This window comes from Callithrix jacchus, chromosome X (assembly GCF_049354715.1).
Source record: "Callithrix jacchus isolate 240 chromosome X, calJac240_pri, whole genome shotgun sequence".
In the NCBI taxonomy this organism is placed as follows: Eukaryota; Metazoa; Chordata; class Mammalia; order Primates; family Cebidae; genus Callithrix; species Callithrix jacchus.
Genome location: NC_133524.1, coordinates 75,652,036 through 75,675,456, shown reverse-complemented (window position 1 = coordinate 75,675,456; position 23,421 = coordinate 75,652,036). Strand labels below are relative to the sequence as shown.

Sequence of the window (23,421 nt, the reverse complement as noted above, 5' to 3'; positions counted from 1 at the left end):
GACATGATAGTATACCTAGAAGACCCCACTGCCTCAGCCCAAAAACTCCTGAAACTGATAAGCAACTTCAGCAAAGTCTCAGGATAAAAAAATCAATGTGCAAAAATCACAAGCATTCCTCTATACCAATAACAGACTTAAAGAGAGCCAAATCAAGGACAAACTGCCATTCACAATTGCTACAAAAAGAATAAAATACCTAGGAAAACAACTTACAAGGAACATAAGGGACCTCTTCAAGGAAAACTACAAACCACTGCTCAACGAAATGAGAGGACACAAACAGATGGAGAAACATTGCATGTTCATGGTTAGGAAGAATCAATATCGTGAAAACGGCTATACTACCCAAAGTAATTTACAGAATCAACGCTATCCTCATCAAGCTACCAATGACCTTCTTCACAGAACTGGAAAAAACCACCTTGAACTTCATAGGGAACCAAAAGAGAGCCCGCATAGCCAAGTCAATTCTAAGCAAAAAGAACACAGCGGGAGGCATCACACTACCAGACTTCAAACTATACTACAAGGCTACAGTAATCAAAACAGCATGGTACTGGTACCAAAACAGAGATATAGACCAATGGAACAAAACAGAGGCATCGGAGGCAACACAACATATCTACAACCATACAATCTTTGATAAACCTGACAAAAACAAGCAATGGGGAAAGGATTCCCTATTTAATTAATGGTGTTGGGAAAACTGGCTAGCCATGTGCAGAAAGCAGAAACTGGACCCCTTCCTGACACCTTACACTAAAATTAACTCCAGATGGATTAAAGACTTAAACATAAGACCTGGCACCATAAAAACCCTAGAAGGAAATCTAGGCAAAACTATCCAGGACATAGGAGTAGGCAAGGACTTCATGAACAAAACACCAAAAGCATTGGCAATAAAAGCCAAAATAGACAAATGGGACCTAATGAAACTCCACAGCTTCTGCACGGCAAAAGAAACAGTTGCTAGAGTGAATCGGCAACCAACAGAATGGGAAAAAATTTTTGCAGTTTACCCATCTGACAAAGGGCTGATATCCAGAATTTACAAAGAACTCAAACAGATTTACAGGAAAAAACAAACAAGCCCATTCAAAAATGGGCAAAGGATATGAACAGACACTTTACAAAAGAAGACATACATGAGGCCAACAAACATATGAAAAAATGCTCATCATCACTGGTCATTAGAGAGATGCAAATCAAAACCACATTGAGATACCATCTCACGCCAGTTAGAATGGCGATCATTTAAAAATCTGGGGACAACAGATGCTGGAGAGGATGTGGAGAAATAGGAACACTTTTACACTGTTGGTGGGAGTGTAAATTAGTTCAACCATTGTGGAAGACAGCGTGGCGATTCCTCAAGGCCTTAGAAATAGAAATTCCATTTGACCCAGCAATCCCATTACTGGGTATATATCCAAAGGACTATAAATCATTCTACTATAAGGACACATGCACACGAATGTTCATTGCAGCACTGTTTACAATAGCAAAGACCTGGAACCAACCCATATGCCCATTGATGATAGACTGGACTGAGAAAATGTGGCACATATACACCATGGATTATTATGCAGCAATCAAAAATGATGAGTTCGTGTCCTTTGTAGGGACATGGATGACTCTGGAGAACATCATACTCAGCAAACTGACACAAGAGCAGAAAATGAAATACCGCATATTCTCACTCATAGGCAGATGATGGAAAATGAGAACACATGGACACAGGGAGGGGAGTACTACACACTGGGGTCTATTGCAGGGAATAGGGGAGGGACAGCGGGGTGGGGAACTGTGTAGGGATAGCCTGGGGAGAAATGCCAAATATGGGTGAAGGGGAGGAAGGCAGAACACACTGCCATGTGTGTACCTATGCAACTATCTTGCATGTTCTGCACATGTACCCCAAAACCTAAAATGCAATAAAAATAAAAATTAAAGAAAAATAGTTGTATCTCTAAATAGTCTTCATGCTAAATATAGGAAGAAAAAAACCTTTTTATTATGTTAGTCACCTCTTTTATTCAATAAATATTTAGTGAGTGCTGTATGACACTGTTTTAGGTGCAGGAGTATTGAAGTTAATAAGACAATCATTTGCTCTGGAGAACTTAGCTTAGTGGAGCTGGAACTACCTTTGGCAATCTTAAAGTTACCTCCCTTGGTCCCTAAGATGAAGCTTAACTTCAGACTCTACCATGGTTGGCATCTTGTTGCACAACAAATAATGGTCCACCTAATTTGCTACTGGTAGCACCATGGCACAATTAATATTAACTATCTACTAATAAAATTAAATTTCATAAAGGATTCTATGAAAGTTTGAAGGGCAGCCAGGCATGGTGGCTCACACCTGTAATCCCAGCACTTTGGGAAGCTGAGGCAGGTGGATCACCTGAGGTCAGGACTTCAAGACCAACCTGGCCAACATAGTGAAACCCCGTCTCTACTAAAAATACAAAATAAAAAATTAGCTTGGTGTGGTAGCAGGCGCCTGTAATCCCAGCTACTAGGGAGGCTGAGACAGGAAAACTGCTAGAACCCAGGAGGTGGAGGTTGTAGTGAGCCAAGATCGTGCCATTGCACTCCAGCTTAGGCAACAAGAGTGGCACTGCATCTCAAAAAACAAAAATAAATAAATAAATAAATAAACGCACAAATACATAAATAAGAAAGTTTGAAGGGCAGAAAGTAAGAATAAACAAGTACTGGTCAACATCAAAAATAGTATCAGTATTCTGCTTATACAAAAGTCAAGAGAACCAAGTAAAATTTCACTCTGAGGATATAGATAACTGCTAGAAATTATCCTGTATATGTGGCACATGTGAAATGATCACATATGAGGAAGTATGAATTATTACACAGTCAGTATCAAACAACTAAGCATATAAATCAATTGTCAGGTTGCCAAGAATCACAGCCTTCTTTCAAAAGGTCCTGTCATGTTTTAGGAAATGTGCATTTTCCGTACATTTGACGGCAAGCTCTTCCACTTGAGCTGATACTGTAGATGTGGCTGCAAGAAGTTTGGATAATGAAAATGCGGTGGCTCAGATCTGCAACTCCACTTCCTCCAGCAGGTCTACTGTTCAGCCACTGCTCCTGCTTAAAACTGGCCAGGCTAAACTCACAGCAATGCCCAGGGAAGATGCTGAAAAGGAGTCTAAAGATGAGGGAGAAGAGAGAGGAAGAAGGGCTGTGAAGAAACTCCTAACTCCTCAGGGTCAGCCACAGGGAAAGGCTGGTGTTAATGGTGGAGGGTGTCCAGGTTCTTGGCATTTTAAAAATTGGACAAAACACACAAACAAAGCAAGGAAGGAATGAAGGGATTTATTGGAAATGAAAGTACACTCTACAGTGTGGGAGCGGGCCTGAGCACAGGGGCTGAAAAGGCCTTCTTACAGAGTTGTTGTGAGTTTAAATACCCTCTACTTGGAGTACACTCTATGTAAAAGGGAAGGATGAAGTAAAGTTACAAAGTCATTTACTTGGTCTATGCTCTATGATATTTCCTGTCATAGCTGAAGTGTGAATCAGCCTTATGTTTCTGCCTGCAGACCCTATTTTCCAGTCTCACTGGGATGGAAGAGTCCAACCAGAGCAGCCAAACCATCTTTCAGCCGCTTTTACCCAAAGCCTCCATTCTTTTGATAGTGTCCTTTTGTATATAAGTTTTCTAGTCTGAAGAAGTCCAATTTAACTATTCAGGACCCTCACAAGGTTCACATATTGCATTTGGTTATTATGTCTCTTTTATCTCATTTAATCTAGAATAGCTCCTTCCATATCTCTTTTCCCCCATGAAGTGACTTTTTGAAGGTCAGTTGTCTTAACATCCAGTGTATCTTCTTTTTAAAATATAAACACTTTTTTGATAATTAGGGGGCTGATACTTGGAATTTTATCTCTTAATACCTACATAAGGTATGTTACTACAAGAGAACAAAAGCCCAGGTTGGACAGGAAAGGCAGGTTTGGGAGTAAAGGACAAATAGGATGAGTTCCTGTGGAGAGTCCAAGATGGAGTACTTAAGGCAACCATGAAGGTATTAGGGGCCCAAGAGGGGTCAGTGGGAAACAATACAAGGGTATAAAAAAGGAAGTAGAAGAATGTCTAAAACAAACAGATCCTATCAAAATTTTATCTAAGGATGGTCCTGAACCTAAAAAAGGACACTTCCTTATTCTTCTTGTAGCATTTGGCTATGGGTCAAATGGGGCTTTTGAGGGCTGATCTAGCAAGATAACCAAAGTTGACCACATCGTTTTATGGGAAAACATCAAATTCAACAAACAGAATTGGCAACAAACTTTTAGAATAGAACACCTTTGGTAGATGAGGGCTAGTTTATCTGTTTAAGAATGTAAGATTGAAATACAGTTTCATTATGGGGTATGTTCCAGACCAAAGTACTGGACTATCTCTCAGGCTTACTGAGAAACTGATAGAGACCAGTTAGACAGAGAGGCACTGGATAATTCACCCGGGGAGTAGGTATTGAGGAGTCCACAATGTGTGAACACAAACAAAAATTACATTAATAAAGCCTCTTTTCCCACTATATCTTAATTTAAGTAATATCAACTTTGAATATATATTTCTTTCTGCTTTCATAATTCACCTGCATTTTTTTTCAAAACTCTACTTAAATTGGACTTTACACACAAAACCTGAAGAATTCCATCTCACTCTCACTACTCTACTACATGTACACACAACTCTAATTGACTACATTATATATGTTATGTCCATCTTTTTCATTTTAAATGTCTTAAAGGTAGGTACAAAACCAGGAATATCTTTTGTAACATCCCATTGCATTTAGCAAAATGACTCAGAAAACAGACTAAAATCATAAACAGTTTCATATGGTACGGAAAAAAAAACGTAGGCTTCCAGGAAACCACAGTATCAAAGAGACAAATTTGGCATACAAGAGCATCCAACAACACTGAGATAAATAATTTCAAGTTATTAATGTATTTTGAGCCACTCCCTAAGCACAGATCATAATCACCATCAGTAATATCATTTTCTAAGAGGAAGAACAATATTATGACTAGATGATCATCTCCGGTTTGGAAACAGAAACTACAGAAATTGAGTACAAAACATGGCACATATAAAGTCTGATTGTTGAAAACCACTTTTTAAAAAATTATACTTTAAGTTCTGGGGTGCATGTACGGATCGTGCAGGTTTGTTATACAGGTATACACGTGCCATGGTGGTTTACTGCATCCATGCCCTGTTATTCTACATTAGGCATTTCTCTTACTGTTATCTCTACCCAATCCCCCCACCCCTTGCTATCCTTCCCCTAGCCCTCCCATCCCCCAACAGGCCCCAGTGTGTGATGTTCCCCTCCCTGAGTCCATGTGTTCTCACTGTTCAACATCCACTTATGAGTGAGAACAACATGTGGTGCTTGGTTTTCTGTTCTTGTGTCAGTTTGCTGAGAATGATGGTTTCCAGCTTCATCCATGTCACTGCAAAGGACATGAATGCATCCTTTTTATAGCTGCACAGTATTCCATGGTGTATATGTGCCACATTTTCTTTATCCAGTCTATCATTGATGAGCATTTGGGTTGGTTCCAAGTCTTTGCTATTGTAAACAGTGCCGCAATAAACATATATGTGTATGTGTCTTTATAATTGAATGTTTTATAATCCTTTGGGTATATACCCAGTAATGGGATTGCTGGGCCAAATGGTATTTCTATTTCTAGATCCCTGAGGAATCGCCACACTCTCTTCCACAATGGTTGAACTAATTTGCACTCCCACCAACAGTGTAAAAGCATTCCTATTTCTCCACATCCTCTCCAGCATCTGTTGTCTCCTGATTTTTTAATGATTGCCATTTTAACTGGCATGAGATGGTATCTCAATGTGGTTTTGATTTGCATTTCTCTAATGACCACTGATGATAAGCTTTTTTTCATGTTCGTTGGCTGCATAAGTGTTTTCTTTTGAGAAGTGTCTGTTCAAATCTTTTGCCCACTTTTTGATAGGGTTGTTTTTTTCTTCTAAATTTGTTTAAGTTCTTTGTAGATTCTGGTTATTAGCCCTTTGTCAGATGGGTAGATTGCAAAAATTTTTTCCCTTTCTGTTGGTCAAAACCACTTCTTAAAGCTGGTCACAGAAGCTCAAACATCATTCTAAAATTCCCCTAAAATAATTAATACTTATAATTTGGGAAAGACTCCTGTATTCTCAATAAATTATCATGCAGTAAGATTTAATTTTTTTTAATTTGATTTGTTTTGTTTTGTTTTCTTGATATGGAGTCTCACTCTGTTGCCCAGACTGGAGTGCAGTGATGCAATCTCAGCTCACTTCAACCTCCACCTCCCAGGTTCAAGTGAGTCTCCTGCCTCAGCCTCCTGAGTAGCTGGGACTAAAAGCACATGCCACCAGGCCTGGCTAGTTTTTGTATTTTTAGTAGAGATGGGGTTTCACCATGTTGGCCAGTTTCGTCTTGAACTCCTGACCTCAAGTCATCCACCCACCTCGGCCTCCCAAAGTGTAGAGATTACAGGCATAAGCCACCATGCCTAGCCTTAATTCTTTTTTGGATACAACTCTATCTGCATAATTTGTGATCCTTGTGGTAATCAAGGAAATTCAAATTAAAACCACAATGAATATAATGCACCTCCACCAGGTAGATACAAATCTCAAAATCTGACAATAACAAGTGTTGGTTAGAATGTGGAGAAACAGGATCTCTCTTGCTCCATTGGTTAGAGTGTAAATTAGTACAATTATGGAAACTGCTTTGTGATAGCTGAATATGCATATACTAAAACTCAACATTTTCTCTCCTAAGCATACTATCATAGACAGAGTCTCACACATGTACACAAGGAAAGAAGAACAAAAATGCTCATTGCAATAGTGTTGCTAATAGTTAAAACTCTGGAAACAATCTAGATGTCCATCAACAAGAAAATTTAAAAATTGGTTGTGGTATATTTATAATGAAACGATATAGAAGTTAAAATGAATGAACTACAATTGCAATTCTCACTGAGAGAAGGGGTGACGTCACCATCAACAGGACAATTCACAATGTCTGGAGACACTTATGGTTGTCACAACTAAGAGTGCAGCAAAGGATTACTACTGGCATCTACTGGATAGAGACCATGGATATTGCCAATTACCCTGTAATGGACAAGAAAGCCCCTCACAACAAAATTATCTGGCCCCAAATGTCAATAGCACTAAGTCTGAGAAACCCTGAGGTAGAACTAGGAGTAGCAACAAGGATACATCCCATAAACATAGTTGAGAAAAAAAAGTTTCAGAAGGACGTCATATTGTCCCTGTTTGAAGGTAACATGATCTTACATACAGAAAACCCTAAAGAATCTACTAAAAAGCAGAACTAAAAAATGAATTCAGTAAAGTCACAGGATACAAAGCCAACTTAAAAAAATCAGTATTGTTTCTATATGCTAATAGCAAACCACCTGAAAAAAAATCAAAAAACAATTCCATTTACAATTGCTATTAAAATTAAAAAAAATACTTAGGAATAAACTTAACCAAGGAGGCGAAAGATCTCTACACTAAAAGCTGTACAACATTGGACAGGTGTGACGGCTCATGCCTGTAATTCCAGTGCTTTGGGAGGCCAAGGTGAGCAGATCACCTGAGGTCAGGAGTTCGAGACCAGCCTGGACAACATGGTGAAACTCCGTCTCTACTAAAAATACAAAATTAGCTGGTCATGGTGGTGCAAGCCTGTAATCCCAGCTACATGAGAGACTGAGGCAGGAGAATCACCTGAACCTGGGTGGCAGAAGTTGCAGTGAGCTGAGATCCTGCCATTGCACTCCAGCCTCGGTAATAGAGTGAGACTCTGTCTCAAAATAAGTAAGTAAGTAAATAAATAAATAACTATAAATCACTGATGAAAGAATTCAAAGAAGACACAAACAGAGAGGGGACTCAAGATGGCGCTGTGAGAACAACCCAGGATTGGAGCCCGCGTTGAATTCACAAACGGTGAGTCAGTGCTGCATTTCCAGACTGATCTTTGTTGCCCACAGAACGGGGAAACTCCCAAGTATAAAAAGACACGGGACGCCAGGCAGTAGGTCTGCCTGGCGAAGCCGGCAGCCGGGGCGGCGGCGGCCAGCCCTACCCAGCAATCCCCACAGGGCGCGCTTGTCCGGGTGCCTTGTTGAACCGGCAACCTGAGACTTGAGAGGGCTGGACTTGAGACTGAACGAGACTTGCACAGTAGCCCAGCCCAGGGGATTGCAGGGACAGATCGTTTGGGATACCCAGTGGGACGAACAAAACCGCGATTTCAAACTATCCCGGGCAGGTGGTCCGAGACGCTCTGTGGGGGAGGGGCGTCCACCACTACGGAGGCAACCTGCCCCAACTGATATACACGCCCACTGCTGAGGCAGCCAGCCGTTGCCGAGGCAACCCGCCCCAACTGAGATACACGCCCACTGCTGACGCAGCCAGCCGTTGCCGAGGCAACCTGTCCCTACTGAGATACACGCCCACTGCTGACGCAGCCTGCCGTTGCTGAGGCAACACGCTACAACGAAGAGACTCCGCCGCAGGGCGTGGCGGAGACCACAGCAGAGCCGGCAGGAACAGCGCGAATCACACAACAGCAGGGCGGAGCCTCGGCAGCCAAACAGTGGCTAGTCTGCCTTTGAGCTGGGCAGGACACCTGATCGGACATCCAAAAATAAAGCCCAAACCCCTCAACACAGAGCATTTGAGAAAAAAAAAGGGTTGTTTAATGAGCTGTGTTGCCGCAGAATCAAACATAGCAGCCTAACAGCCCTGAATGAACAACAGAGTGCACAGCTCAGCAATTAAACCCCTATAAAGTACAAACTGTCTCCTCAAGCAGCTCCCTGACCCCTCTATATCCAAAAGGCTGTCATTAGGCAGGCATCATCCTGGGACAAAGAGAGCAGAAAAAGAAACTGGTAGCATCCCTCGCTGTGCCACGGCTACTAGAGGTGCACCCCAGACAAGCAGGGTCTGGAGCGGACCTCAACAGTAGTACAGCGAAGGGGCTAGACTGGTAGAAGGAAAACCAAGCAACAGAAATACTTCATCATCAACATTCTGGGTGTCCACTCAGAGACCCAAACGAAAAGTCAGCAACTACGCAGACGACCAGCGGACAAATCCACAAAGATGGGAAGAAACCAGCGCAAAAAAGAGGAAAACACCCGAAACCAGAACACATCGCCTCCTAGAAAGGACCAAGACTCCTCACCAGCAAGGGAACAAAGCTGGACGGAGAATGACTGTGACGAAATGACGGAATTAGACTTCAGAAGATGGATAATGAGAAACTTTTGTGAGCTAAAAGATCATGTATTAAATCAATGCAAAGAAACTAAGAACCTTGAAAAAAGATTTGAAAAAAGATTCGAGGAAATGATAACAAGAATGGATACCTTAGAGAGGAATATGAATGAATTAAAGGAGCTGAAAAACACAATACGAGAACTTCGCGAAGCAAACGCAAGTTTCAATAGCCGAATTGACCAAGCAGAAGAAAGAATATCTGAAGTCGAAGACCAACTCAATGAAATAAAACGAGAAACCAAGATCAGAGAAAAAAGCGCAAAAAGGAATGAACAAAGTCTCCAAGAAATGTGGGACTATGTGAAAAGACCTAACCTACGTTTGATAGGTGTACCAGAAGGGGACGAAGAGAATGAATCCAAGCTGGAAAATACTCTTCAGGACATCATCCAGGAAAATTTCCCCCACCTAGCAAGACAAGCCAACACTCAATTGCAGGAAATACAGAGAACACCACAAAGATATTCCGCAAGAAGAGCAACCCCAAGGCACATAATCATCAGATTCAACAGGGTTGAAATAAAGGAGAGAATACTAAGGGCAGCCAGAGAGAAAGGTCGGGTCACCCACAAAGGGAAGCCCATCAGACTCACAGCAGATCTCTCGGCAGAAATACTACAAGCCAGAAGAGAGTGGGGGCCAATATTCAACATTCTTAAAAAAAAGAACTTTCAACCCAGAATTTCATATCCAGCCAAACTGAGCTTCAGAAGTGAAGGAAGAATAAAATCCTTTGCGAACAAGCAAGTACTCAGAGATTTTGTCACCACCAGGCCTGCTTTACAAGAGCTCCTAAAAGAGGCACTACACATAGAAAGGATCAACCAGTACCAGCCATTCCAAAATCACACTGAATGCTAAAGAGCTTCAACATAATGAAGAATCTACAACAACTAACAGGCAAAACAGCCACTTAGCATCAAAATGGCAGTATCAAATTCACACATAACAATATTAACCCTAAATGTAAATGGACTAAATGCACCAATCAAAAGACACAGACTGGCAAATTGGATAAAAATCCAAAACCCATCAGTGTGCTGTATACAGGAAACCCATCTCACATGCAAGGATACACAAAGGCTCAAAATAAAGGGATGGAGGAAGATTTACCAAGCTAATGGAAAGCAAAAAAAAGCAGGAGTTGCAATTCTCATCTCTGATAAAATAGACTTTAAAGCAACAAAGATCAAAAGAGACAAAGAAGGCCATTACATAATGGTAAAAGGATCGATACAACAAGAAGAGCTAACCATCCTAAACATATATGGACCCAACACAGGAGCACCCAGATACATAAGGCAAGTTCTTAATGACTTACAGAAGGACTTAGACTCCCACACAATAATAGTGGGAGACTTTAACACTCCACTGTCAATACTAGACAGATCAACCAGACAGAAAATCAACAAGGATACCCAGGGCTTGAACTCAGACCTCGAGCAAGCAAACCTGGTGGACATTTACAGAACTCTCCACCCCAAATCCACAGCATACACATTCTTCTCAGCACCACATCACACCTACTCTAAAATTGACCACATAATTGGAAGTAAAGCACTGCTCAACAAATGCAAAACAACTGAAATCATAACAAACAGCCTCTCAGACCATAGTGCAATCAAGTTAGAACTCAGAATTCAGAAACCGACCCAGAACCGCACAGCTTCATGGAAACTGAACAACTGGCTCTTGAATGTTGACTGGGTAAACAACGAAATGAAGGCAGAAATAAAGAAGTTCTTCGAAACCAATGAGAACGAAGACACAACGTGCCAGAACCTCTGGGACACATTTAAAGCAGTCTCTAGAGGAAAGTATATAGCAATAAGTGCCCATATGAGGAGAATGGAGAGATCCAAAATTGACACCCTATCGTCAAAATTGAAAGAGCTAGAGGAGCAAGATCAAAAAAACTCAAAACCCAGCAGAAGACAAGAAATTACTAAGATCAGAGCTGAGCTGAAGGAGATTGAGACACGAAAAACCCTTCAAAAAATCAATAAAGCCAAGAGCTGGTTTTTTGAAAAGATCAACAAAATAGACAGACCACTAGCCAGATTGATTAAAAAGAAAAGAGAGAACAACCAAATAGATGCAATAAAAAATTATAAAGGGGAAATCACCACAGATTCCACAGAAATTCAAACCATCATCAGAGAATATTACAAACAACTCTATGCACATAAACTAGGAAACCGGGAAGAAATGGATAAATTCCTGGACTCCTGTGTCCTCCCAAGCCTAAACCAGGAGGAAGCTGAAACTATGAATAGACCAATAACAAGGTCTGAAGTTGAGGCAGCAATTAAGAGCCTACCTCACAAAAAAAGCCCAGGTCCAGATGGGTTCACAGCCGAATTCTACCAGACACACAAGGAGGAGCTGGTACCATTCCTTCTAAAACTATTTCAAACAATCCAAAAAGAGGGAATCCTTCCCAAATCATTTTATGAGACCAACATCATCCTGATACCAAAACCCGGCAGAGACCCAACGAGAAAAGAAAACTTCAGGCCAATATCCATGATGAACATAGATGCAAAAATCTTCAATAAAATATTGGCAAGCCGATTGCAACAGCAAATCAAAAAACTTATTCATCATGATCAAGTAGGATTCATCCCAGGGATGCAAGGCTGGTTCAACATACGCAAGTCTATCAACGTAATTCACCACATAAACAGAACCAAAAACAAAAACCACATGATTATCTCAATTGACGCAGAGAAGGCATTTGACAAAATTCAACAGCCCTTTATGCTAAAAACCCTCAATAAACTCGGTATCGATGGAACGTATCTCAAAGTAATAAAAGCTATTTATGACAAACCAACAGCCAATATCATACTGAATGGGCAAAAACTGGAAGCATTCCCTTTGAAATCTGGTACTAGACAAGGATGCCCTCTCTCACCACTCCTATTCAATATAGTACTGGAAGTTCTAGCCAGAGCAATCAGGCAAGAAAAAGAAATAAAGGGTATTCAAATAGGAAAGGTGGAAGCCAAATTGTCTCTATTTGCAGACGACATGATAGTATACCTAGAAGACCCCATCGCCTCAGCCCAAAAACTCCTGAAACTGATAAACAACTTCAGCAAAGTCTCAGGATATAAAATCAATGTGCAAAAATCACAAGCATTCGTCTACACCAATAACAGACTTAAAGAAAGCCAAATCAAGAGCGAACTGCCATTCGCAATTGCTACAAAAAGAATAAAATACCTTGGAATACAACTCACAAGGAACGTAAGAGACCTCTTCAAGGAGAACTACAAACCACTGCTCAACGAAATCAGAGAGGACACAAACAGATGGAGAAACATTCCATGTTCATGGTTAGGAAGAATTAATATCGTGAAAATGGCTATACTGCCCAAAGTAATTTACAGAATCAACGCTATCCCCATCAAGCTACCATTGACTTTCTTCACAGAACTGGAAAAAACCACCATGAACTTCATATGGAACCAAAAGAGAGCCCGCATAGCCAAGTCAATTCTAAGCAAAAAGAACACAGCGGGGGGCATCACACTACCGGATTTCAAACTATACTACAAGGCTACAGTAATCAAAACAGCATGGTACTGGTACCAAAACAGAGATATAGACCAATGGAACAAAACAGAGGCATCGGAGGCAACACAACATATCTACAACCATACAATCTTTGATAAACCTGACAAAAACAAGCAATGGGGAAAGGATTCCCTATTTAATTAATGGTGTTGGGAAAACTGGCTAGCCATGTGCAGAAAGCAGAAACTGGACCCCTTCCTGACACCTTACACTAAAATTAACTCCAGATGGATTAAAGACTTAAACATAAGACCTGGCACCATAAAAACCCTAGAAGGAAATCTAGGCAAAACTATCCAGGACATAGGAGTAGGCAAGGACTTCATGAACAAAACACCAAGAGCATTGGGAACAAAAGCCAAAATAGACAAATGGGACCTAATGAAACTCCACAGCTTCTGCACGGCAAAAGAAACAGTCACTAGAGTGGATCGGCAACCAACAGAATGGGAAAAAATTTTCGCAGTCTACCCATCTGACAAAGGGCTGATATCCAGAATTTACAAACAACTCAAGCAGATTTACAGGAAAAAAACAAACAAGCCCATTCAAAAGTGGGCAAAGGATATGAACAGATACTTTACGAAAGAAGACATATATGAGGCCAACAATCATATGAAAAAATGCTCATCGTCACTGGTCATCAGAGAGATGCAAATCAAAACCACATTGAGATACCATCTCACGCCAGTTAGAATGGCGATCATTAAAAAATCTGGAGACAACAGATGCTGGAGAGGATGTGGAGAAAAAGGAACACTTTTACACTGTTGGTGGGAGTGTAAATTAGTTCAACCATTGTGGAAGACAGTGTGGCGATTCCTCAAGGCCTTAGAAATAGAAATTCCATTTGACCCAGCAATCCCATTACTGGGTATATATCCAAAAGACTATAAATCGTTCTACTATAAGGACACATGTACACGAATGTTCATTGCAGCACTGTTTACAATAGCAAAGACCTGGAATCAACCCTAATGCCCATTGATAATAGACTGGATTGGAAAAATGTGGCCCATATACACCATGGAATATTATGCAGCAATCAGAAATGATGAGTTCGTGTCGTTTGTAGGGACATGGATGAATCTGGAAAACATCATCCTCAGCAAACTGACACAAGAGCAGAAAATGAAACACCGCATATTCTCACTCATAGGTGGGTGATGAAAAATGAGAACACATGGACACAGAAAGGGGAGTACTAAACACTGGGGTCTATTGGGGGGAAAAGGGGAGGGCCAGTGGGAGGGGGAGGTGGGGAGGGATAGCCTGGGGAGAAATGCCAAATGTGGGTGAAGGGGAGAAGAAAAGCAAAGCACACTGCCATGTGTGTACCTATGCAACTGTCTTGCATGCTCTGCTCATGTACCCCAAAACCTATAATCCAATAAAAAATTGAAAAAAAAAAAAAAAGACACAAACAAATGAAAGGCTATCCCATGTTCATGGATTGGAATATTGTTAAAATGGCCATACTACCCAAAGTGATCTACATATTTAATGCAATCCCTATAAAAATATCAATGAGAGTCTTCATGTAGGAAAAAACTACCCTAAAATTCATATGGAATGACAAAAGTCTCCAAAAGGCCAAAGCAATATGAAGCAAAAAGAAAAAAGCTGGAGGCATCACACTACCTGACTTCAAAATACATTACAAGGCTATAGTAATCAAAACAGCATAGTATTGGTATAAAAACAGGTATACAGACAATGGAACAGAATAGAGCCCTAAAATAAATTCATGTACCTGCAGCCATCTGATTTTCAAAAAAAAAAAGTGCTAAGAACACTGTTAGTCCATTTTTGCATTGCTATAAGGAAATACCTGAGACTGGGCAATTCAAAAAAGAGAATTTATTTGGGCTCATGGTTATACAGACTGTACAAAAGCATAGTGCTGGCATCTGCTTCATATGAGAGTCTCAGGAAGTTTACAATTATGGCGGAGGCAAAGGAACTCCAGCATGTCACATGGTGAGAGAATGAGCAAGAGAGAAAAGGGGGAGCTCCCAGAATATTTTAAACCAGATTTCTCCTTCCTGTAAGAGACAACAAAAGAAAACCCACCAGATCTCACTTATCGCCAAGGATATGATGCCAAACCATCTTCCCCCATGATCCAATCACCTCCCACAATTCCCATCTCCAACACTGGGAATCACATTTCAACATGAGATTTGGAAGGGACAAACATCCAAACCATATCAAACACATACAGCTCTCTTCAATAAATGGTGCTGAGAAAACTGAATAGCCACATGCAGAAGAATGAGACTAGACCCCTACCTCTCACCATATATAAAAATCTACTCAAAGTGGATTGAATGCTTAAATATAAAATCTGAAACTATGAAACTACAAGAAGAAAACATACAGGAAATGCTTTACAACATTGGGCTTAGTAAGGAATTTTTGAATGGACCACAAAAGCACAGACAACAAAAGCAAAAGTAGACAAATGAGATTACATAAAACTGAAAAGCTTTTGCACAGCAAAGGAAACAATTAACAAAGTGAAGAGATAATCTACAGAACGGAAGAAAATATTTACAAACTATACATTTATCAAGGGGTTAATATCCAGAATATATAAAGAACTTAGCAACAACAAAGTAACCTGACTAAAAAATAGGCAATAGACTTTAATAGATATTTCTCAAAAGAAGACAAACAAATAGCCAACAAGTACATGAAAAAACACTCAATATCACTAATTGTGTTAGGCCGCTCTTGTATTGCTATAAAGAAATACCTGGCCAGACACAGTGGCTCACACCTATAATCTCACCACTTTGGGATGCTAAAGCAGGCAGAATGCTTGAGCCCTCTGGAGTTTGAGACAAGCCTGAGCAACATGGCAAAACTCAGTCTCTATAAAAAATACAAAAATTAGCCAGGTTTGTTGGCACACACCTGTATTCCTGGCTACCTGGGAGGCTGAGGTGGGAGGATCACTTAAGCCCAGGAGGTCAAGACTGCATTGAGCTGTGATCAGGCCACTGCACTCCAGCCTAGGTGAAAGAGCAAGACCCTGTGTCAATTTTAAAAAAAAAGAAGAAGAAAGAAATACCTGGGATTGGATAACTAATAAAGAAAAGAGGTTTTATTGACTCACAGTTCTGCAAGCTGTGTAAGTATGGTGTCGGTATCTGATCAGCTTCCAGTTAAGCCTCAGGAAGCTTTTGTTCATGATGGAAGGTGATGTGGGAGCAAGAGAGAGAGAACAGGAGGAACCACACACTTTTAAACAACCAGATCTCATGTTAACTCACTCATTACCAAGGGGATGGTGCTAAGCCATTCATGAGGGATATGCCCCCATGTTCCAAACACTTCCCACTAGGCTCCACCTCCAACACTGGGGATTACATTTCCACATGAGATCTGGCCAGGACACAGATCCAATCCATACCACTGACCACCAGGAAAATGCAAATCAAAACCACAAGGAGATATCTACTCACTCCAATTAGAATGATCATTATCAAAATAACAAAAGAAAAGGGGGTGGTGATGATATGGAGAAAAGGGAACAGTTATACACAGTTGGTGGGATTGTAAATTAGTATAGCCTCTATAAGAAACAGTATAGTGATTCCTCAAAAAAGTAAAAATTAAACTACCATATGATCCAGCAATCCCACTACTATTTATTGAAAGGAAATGAAATTAGTATGTTGAAGAGATTAACTGCATCATCATGTTTATTGCAGCACTATTTACAATAGCCAAAATATGGAATCAATCCATGTCCAACAATGGATAAATGGATAAACAAAATGTGGTGTATAGATATATATATAATACTATTCAGCCATAAAAAAGAATAAAATTCTGCCATCTGTAAAAACATGAATGGAACTGAAAGACATCATGTTAAGTGAAATAAGCCAGACACAGAAAGACAAATACCACATGATCTTGCTCATGTGGAACTCGAAAAAGAAAAAAGTTGATGTCAAAGAGTAGAACAGTGGTTATAGAGACTGGAGAGGGAAGGAGGGAAAGAAATTGGTAAATGGGTACTAAGTCACATTTAGAAGGAATAAGTTCTGGTGTTTTTATTGCACAGTAGGGTGCGGATGGTTAATAGTAAGGTATTGTACATTACAAAATAGCTAGATGAGAGACTTTTGAATGTTCTCATCACAAAAAAATGATAAATGTATGAGGTGATAGATATGCTAAATACCCTGATTTGATCATTGTACAACATGTAGATGTTTCAAAACATCAAACTGTACCCCATAAATATGAAAACTTGTGATAGTTTGACACCATCTAATACATTTTAAAAATATGCAAGATAAAATAAAACAATGTTCATAGATAAAAAATGAAATAAAATGTTGACATTATATCCAGAAAAAGGACAAAAAGGTTTAAAAACACATTGTTTTTGTATGCACACATATATAGTTGTGATATAGTAAAAATATAAATATGTGCACAGACATGATAAACGGCAAATTCAAGAGATTGAGGTGGAGAGAGGAGTGACTGGAGAGGAGCACAAAAGGGAAATGCAACTATATATTTCATGTTTAACTTCTTAGGTTGGGTAGTGAATATACAGGTATGTTATAGGACTCCCTATACTCTTTGTAGGCCTAAATTATTTCATCTCATAAAGCTAGCACATTTTAATGGGAAATGAAAAAAAAATATAGGAAGTATGCAGAAATTAAAAGAAAAGTTACTGAAACTGAAATAATTCAATAAGTAAAACCAATGATATATATGTTCCACCACACATAAATAAACAGCCTAAATAACCCATTTTATTTATACCAAGGCTATAAAACATGCCTATTTTATTAAATAAATAGATGATTTCTAGCTATGCAAATAACATTCAACTAGTGGCCTTCAAGGTATCTATAACATATTTCCAGATCAATTAATTTTTTCCTACTTATTTACTTTTATTTAAAATCACTACCACCTCTAAAATGAAAACAAAAGAGGAAAGCATTAGCTTCTCCATTATTTTATATAATGCATCTCCTTTTTCTAAATTGTATAAACCTTTAAAATGAAAATCAACCTTACTACTTAACCTGTTTCCAAAATACTGTCTAATTTCTTTCATCAAACAACCAGGATTATATAAACAGAGGACTAAGATTCCAGATGAAACAGCTGGAGTAGACAGGTGTATGTTTTTAAAATAACAGTGCTTGCTGGATGTGGTGGCTCACACCTGTAATCCCAGCACTTTGACAGGATGAGGTGGGCAGGTCACGAGGTCATGAGTTTGAGACCAGCCAGGCCAACATGGTGAAACCGTCTCTACTAAAAACACAAAAATTAGTCGGGTATGGTGGCACACACCTGTAATCCCTGCTACTCAGGATGCTGAGGTAGGAGAACCGCTTGAACCCGGGAGGTGGAGGTTGCAGTGAGCTGAAATCACACCACTGCACTCCAGCCTGGGTGACAGAGTGAGACTCTGTCTTGGGAAATAAAATAAAATAACGGTTCTTTTCATTTGACCATTCCTAAAAGATTAGGTAGCAATACTTACACATTAATAAGGTCAAAAAAGAACAGAACATTCAAATTAAAAAGGCAACGTACACTTTTCCTTCTGGCGGCAGCCATCAGGTAAGCCAAGATGGGTGCATACAAGTACATCCAGGAGCTATGGAGAAAGAAGCAGTCTGGTGTCATGTGCTTTCTTCTGAGGGTCTGCTGCTGGCAATATTGCCAGCTCTCTGCTCTCCACAGGACTCCCCACCCCATCTAGCCTGATAAAGCACACCAACTGGGTTACAAGGCCAAGCAAGGTTACCATTATACATAGGATTAGTGTTCGCCATGGTGGCTGAAAACGTCCAGTTCCTAAGAGTGCAACTTACGGCAAGCCTGTCCATCATGATGTTAACCAGCTAAAGTTTGCTCGAAGCCTTCAGTCTGTTGCAGAGGAGCAAGCTGGATACCACTGTTGGGCTCTAAGAGTCCTGAATTCTCATTGGGTTGAAGATTCCACATAGAAATTTTTTGAGATTATTCTCATTGATCCATTCCAAAAAGCTATCAGAAGAAATCCTGACACCCAGTGGATCACCAAACCAGTCCACAAGCACACAGAGATGTGTGGGCTGACATCTGCAGGCCAAAAGAGCCGTGGCCTTGGAAAGGGCCATAAGTTCCACTACACTATTGGTGGTTCTCGCCGGACAGCTTGGAGAAGGTGCAATACTCTCCAGCTTCACTGTTACTGCTAATATAAGTAAAGTTTGTAAAATTCATACCTAATAAACAATTTAGGACAAAAAAAGGCAATGTACTGCCTGGCCATTTTTGTGACTCCTAGGCTAGTCATAGCATCTCTACACTACAAATAAGTTGTCCTATGATAACAATAGAGATACTTCAGATTGTTATAGCACTGCATGCATCTCACAACAATCCTGCTACATAAGTAGGATCATAATCTCCTTTTAAAATTAAGGAAGCTAAAGCTGAAACTTATCTATGTTCATACAGCCAATTCAGGCTGGAGTCCAAAGCTAACAAGAACCTCAAAAGATTAACTTAACACAGCAATATTTGCAAAAGGCATAAAGTAAAACCAGCCAAAGGTGAGAGTGGTGTGGAGAGAATGCTTGAATAATACTGATACCCTGCAATAAATACAGGTAAAGACAGGTTCCCCAAAAGTGAGAAATATGCCTAATGTATCTATGTGCCTTTCCAACAGGGGCTGAGCAACTGCTGCCATGTCAATAATAGATAAAAGGTAGAAACATGTTTTTAGTGTGTGTGTAAAACTTTTCTTGCAAGGCAGCTATCATTATCTCAGGAAGGTAGGAGGAAATAGAATGCAACTATTTGAAATTGCAGCTGAGTCAGCTACTTTTCAACAATGTTATGTGTTAAATATGGTCTTGGTACAGGAATCTTAGAGTCTATGAAGACTATTTGGGAACTGAAATACCTTTTCTCCCTCATCAAAACAATCACTTGGTTACATATGTAACAACCATATAACAACCACATATACCCCCAAATATAAAAATATTAAAAAGAAAAAAAAATTATTTTGAAATCACCTGATTTAACTTGTCAGACACAATCTATGTCTAAATCAAGAACTGCCTGTAATGTTATTGCTTCTTTCATAGGGAAAAATCCATCTTACAATTTTACTTCTAAGACAACATAGTGCCAAAACCTACAAATGCAAAATCATTAAGTGCCTATGAAAACTAAAATAACTGTCAGTATTTAACCACTTATGTAGAATAAGTTGAAAAAACAGGCTAGACATGGTGGCTCACATGGGTAATCTCAGCACTTTGGGAAGACAAGGTGGGTAGATTGCTTGAGCCCAGGAGTTCAAGACCAGCCTAGGAAACATAGTGAAACTGTGTCTCCACAAAAAATACAAAAATTAGCTGAGCATGGTGGCACATGCCTGTAGTCCCAGCTACAAATATAAAATAAGTTCTTAATAAGAAAAAACATTTATTTTATATTTGTTGTGACTTGTTCAGAATAAACTACAAAAAAAAATAAAAGTTTGGTGAGGCTGAAAAGGACAACTTAGTTTAGCCAAACATTTCAAGTATCCCATTAATTTTATAAGTATCATTACTAAAAAATAATGATGCTAAATGCTAATTACCCAGCCAGACATTAAAGTCTTTAAAAGTTTTAATTATTAAAAAGTCTTGTGCTAAGAAAACAACCTGATGATATGGGCTAAGGACCTTTACAGACACCTTACCAAAGAAGATAAACAGATAATATACAAGCATATGAAAAGATGCCCCACATCATATGTCATCAGAGAAATGCAAATTAAAACAATGATGACACATTACCACATACCTATTATTAGCAGAATGGCCAAAATCCAGACGCTGACAATGCCAAATGCTGAAGAGGATGTGGGGCAATAGGAATTCTCATTTAATGCTGGTGGAAATGCAAAATAGTACAGCCGCTTTGAAAGACAATTGGGCAGTTACTTATAAAACTAAATATAATTTACTATACAATCTAGCAATTGCACTCCTTGGTATTGACACAAAAGAGTTGAAAACATGTCTATACCAAAACTGAACACAGATGTTTATAAGCAACTTAAAAATTAAAATTAAGTAATTAAAACAGCTAAGATACCTATTCCACCTAGCAGACTGCTCACGTGTCCATTACTATGTGGCTTAAAACAGAACAAAAATTGAAACAATCTAAATTTTCTACAATAGGATATTAATTAAATAAACTCTAGTGCATCACAGTGTAATAGCTGTCTTATGTTTGGCTAGCCAGCATTCAAACACACATCCCATGTCAAGAAAATGCCCCCACCTCGAGCATCTTGGAAATAAACAGTACAACCCTGGCTCCCATTATTAAAGCCAAAGTGTGTGAGTTGCGGGAGGAAGGGAGAAGGGAGGAGACAGATATGCCTTTTCCCTGTTCCCTTGAAGCTGAGATGCTGCTGAGTGATTCTGGATTTGGATAGTCAGATGCTTCTGCACAGGATTTTGAATCATGAGAAAGTAACATGAATACGCAAGGACAGATCAAGATCATTTTCAGCAAAGGCAGCAACACAGTCAAGATGCCAACAATGGCAGTGGCAAAAGTCCTGAGAAAGCCAGTGCCAGTGAAGAGGTCCTCACTAGACTTCATGGGGCTTGTCCTTGGCCTGTTTTAGTCTCATTCTGTTCCTGCCCATTTTCCAAGCCTGGTTGACGCTGATCGACTTCTGTTGTCTCTATAAGCAATCCAATGGCATAACCAATAAATTCCTATTTCTGGTTAAGAGAGTCAGAACTGCTTTATGTTGTCTGCAAGCAAGAACCCAGCCTAATGCGTGTATAATAAATACCATGTGGCCATTAAAAACAATGATGTAGATCTCCATTTTCAGACAAGAAAAATGTTAGGATACATTGAGAAAGCAAATTTTATTCCACTAAAAGTCCTCTTAACCAACCTCCAATGGGTTAACTGATGGTCTCTTTTCTATCAATAAAATATTCAGATGCCCACAGCATGCTTAGTACTTAGATGCACCCTCCTTGTTCCCACCAGAATTGTTGGCATATAGAGATTAAGCTGTGCTTGCTCTCAAGCTGTTTATGTCCACTGAACTTCTCATGGCCAAGTGATTTAATCAAATATTATGTACTCTGATTAAATAACAGCAAAAAGGAGAGTTGTTCTTTCTATGAAAACAAAATTGAATGCATTAGGAATGTTCGATAAGGTGAGTAGCAAAGTACAGCTAAAATAGATTGGGGGGTAATCATAAAAACCTAAAAGAATTCTCATCTCTTAAATTTGTTCTCTATTTTAATAAAACCAAACTAGAAGCTAGAAATCTGGAAGGAAGCAATATGGGTGTGGTTTATACAAGGAAGGAACGGAAGAATTCCAAAGGAACCATATGCAAAGAAAAGGTAGTGGCCCTACATATAAATATTGGAGAATAAAGCAGGGCGCAGTGGCTCACACCTGTAATCCTAGCACTTTGGGAAGCCAAGGTGGGTGGATTTCCTGAGCTCAGGAGTTCAAGACCAGTCTGGGAATAGGGTAAAACCCCATCTCTACTAAAATACGAACAATTAGCTGGGTGTGGCAGCATGTGTCTGTGGTCAGCTGCTTGGGAGGCTTGAGGCAGGAAAACTGCTTGAATGCAGGAGGCAGAGGTTGCAGTGAGCCAAGATCATGCCACTGCACTCCAGCCTAGGCAACAATGAGAGACTCTGTCTCCAAAAATAAAAATAAATATTGGAGAACAAATGAATCCACATTTTAGATTTTTTAAATGACTAAGCTATGTTTACATAATTTTTTAAAAATAGAGACAGGGTTTCACCATGCTGGCCAAGCTGGTCTCAAACTCCTGACCTTTCAATCCTCCCACCTCAGCCTCCCAAAGTGCTAGGATTATAGGCATGAGCCACTGCACCTGGCTTATTTACATAATTTTTATGATTCCCTTCTTCAACTGACCAACCATAGTAGAGAGTTTCTACCATGTTTCCATTGTCTGTGAGGGAAGAGTCTGGACTATATCACAGAACAAAGAAGAAAAACTACCGACTTCCATTTTGTTCTTCCCATCACTGAATTTTCCCCATTGTTTGCACTATAAAGCCATGGATGCAATATCCTATTATAAATGGATATGGCTATTCTTTAAGTTGCTGCCATTCAGAATACTCAGTGGAAGTCAGAAATGATTTTCATCACACACAATTTTATACAATATTTATCTTTTCTCTCAAAGTATGTATGGGCTATAGCAAAATGAATATTTTCTGAGAAAGGCAGACACTTTTTTAAAAATACTTTTTACATTGTGGTAAAATGGCCAGGCACGGTGGCTCACGCCTGTAATCCTAGTACTTTGAGAGGCTGAGGCAGGCAGATCACCTGAGGTCAGCAGTTCAAGACCAGCCTGGCTAACATGGTGCAGCCCA

At 39.7% G+C, this 23,421-nt stretch overlaps 1 protein-coding gene and 2 pseudogenes across 7 annotated transcripts in view; 1 reads left to right on the top strand and 2 right to left on the bottom strand.

Annotated features, from left to right (window-relative positions):
* Positions 1 to 23,421, bottom strand: part of ATP7A (ATPase copper transporting alpha) — a 175,315-nt gene that overhangs the window by 100,690 nt on the left and 51,204 nt on the right. The window lies entirely within an intron of this gene.
* On the bottom strand, positions 2,790 to 18,574 carry LOC103790285 (renal cancer differentiation gene 1 protein pseudogene; annotated as a pseudogene).
* On the top strand, positions 18,552 to 19,200 carry LOC100391446 (large ribosomal subunit protein eL15 pseudogene; annotated as a pseudogene).